At 41.3% G+C, this 2,214-nt stretch overlaps 1 pseudogene; it reads left to right on the top strand.

Moving 5' to 3' along the window:
- The first annotated feature begins 811 nt into the window (after nt 1-811).
- On the top strand, nt 812-910 carry LOC145573432 (small nucleolar RNA R71; annotated as a pseudogene).
- Nucleotides 911-2,214: the final 1,304 nt, after the last annotated feature.

Genomic DNA, 2,214 nt, shown 5'->3' with positions numbered 1-2,214 from the left:
ATTACTCCTATTTTGATTTGAACCATAACCTTGAGTATGGTTACCACCACCATGATTATGGTTTCCATTACCTTGGTTATGATTTACATAACCTTGGTTTTGATTACCATAATTATGATTTTGATTACCATAGTTTTGGCTTTGATTTTGGCTACTATAACCTTGGTTATGGTTACCACGAGAACCTTGATTCCCTTGGTTCCTATAACCACCATTACGATTATAGTTGTCAAAATTGCCTTGGTTTTGGTAATTCCTATTCCATTGGCCTTTTTGATTATCAAACCTTTGAACATTGTTGTTTAACACAAAATTAACATGTTCACACTCATTGTTGTCAAATTCATCAACACATTCATTAGGACAAACACTAGAGTCATGATCATACGATCCACATGCATCACAAAACAAGCAACCCAAAGGCATATTATGTGAAGAGGGAGGGGGTTGAGAGTTAGAAGGAGTACCTCTCCCCTTAAATTGGGAGGGAAGATTAGAAGCTTGAGAAGAGGTAGAAGTGCTCTCCAACTTAGCTTTGATTGCGGTGACTTCCTTTCCTAAGTTTGTCATTTGGGAGGAAAGGTTGTTGATTGCATTGAGATGGTCCACCGAATACAATGAAGATTGCTTGCTTGAAGAGTCTCTCTCCCCATCTTGCCAATCCCTATAATATGTCACCACGTCCTCAATGATGTCCACAACTTCTTCTTCGGTTTTGTTCATGATAGGGCCCCCGGCCCCTCCATCAAGGCATGACTTGCCTTGGGGACTTAAACCGCCATAGAAGATTTGGATCACTTGGTATGTGGGGATTCCGTGGTGAGGGCACTCCCTTTGATACTCTTTGAATCTCTCCCATGCTTCATAAAGGCTTTCACTCGGCCTTTGCTTGAACCCTTGAATCAAGGCTCTTGCCTCCGCCGTCTTCTTTTGGGGATAGAAACGGGACAAGAAAGCCTTTGTAACATCATCCCAAGTTCTCAAGGAGTTGGGCTTCACTTCCTTGTCTAGCCACTCCAAAGATCTTCCTAATAGAGAGAAAGGGAACAACTTGAGACGGATGAATTCTTGAGAGACCCCATTGACTTTGATAGTGTTGCAATATTTTTCAAATTCTTTCAAATGGTTCAATGGGCTCTCATTCTTAGCCACACTATATTGCCTTCTCTCAATCAAGGTGATCATTGCCGGCCGGATTTCGAAGTCATTTGTCGGGGTAGTAGGTGGAGCTATTCCACTCTCAAACCTATATGCCCCGGGCACTCCAAGCTCCTTCAAGGCTATTCTAGGATTTTCACCTATTCCTTGTTCTTCTTGAATTTCTTCTTCACTTGAAGAGCTATAAGCCAAGGATCTATTATCCACTCTTCTTCTTGAAAGAGTCCTCTCAATTTCCGGATCAAGGGGAACAAGGGGACGATCACGGGTTCTATGCATGCAAAACTCACACAAAAATGTTAGTAGCACGGCTACAAGTGTAGCCTAGAGAAACAAAATCTTTTTGTATTTTATCAAAATGAAATAGACTCAAAAACAACATACACTCAAGCACCATTCCCCGGCAACGGCGCCATTTTGATGGGACGGAGAACGGTAGGTCGTTGGGCTACCACCCCACCCAATCAAACAAAATTTGTAGCTTAACTAACCCCTATTTAGCCTAGTGGTAAGTCAAGGTCGAACCCAAGGGAATGGATATCAAATGCACGATGCCTAAATCAAGCTATTTCGGAATCAAGAAGGGGTTTGAGGTAGAACTAAGGCTAACTAGGTATGCAAACTTGTATTAAATCAATCTAAGACACTAGGGCAATGGATCCACATGCAATCATAATGGAAACGGTAATTTGGGAGGTCAAACCGACTAAGTCAAGCGATATGAAGGAAAATCATCATGTATCCAAAAGAGCATACTAAGGTGGTTCACCTAGAGGTCTAACTAGCGTCAACTACGCTAAACACTAACTAGGGAACGTCACAAAGCACCTCAATCGTGAAATTGCAAGTTCACTAATCAATGGTCCGTATCATAGCAAGCTTACAATGCAATCTAGTGTATTAATCAAAGATGGCCAAACCTCAATTAATCACACACATGCACATGAAATATCAACCAAATTTAATCATATCATCAACTCCATCAATTATCCCCAAATTACACTATTCCATCATTTATACATGCTTCACCATCTCCCTAGCTAGGAAACTACTCAC

Source organism: Chenopodium album, chromosome 12, assembly GCF_948465745.1.
Source record: "Chenopodium album chromosome 12, dcCheAlbu1.1, whole genome shotgun sequence".
Lineage (NCBI taxonomy): Eukaryota > Viridiplantae > Streptophyta > Magnoliopsida > Caryophyllales > Amaranthaceae > Chenopodium > Chenopodium album.
The sequence above is the reverse complement of the archived record's forward strand: the minus strand, read 5'-3'. Positions and strand labels throughout refer to the sequence as shown.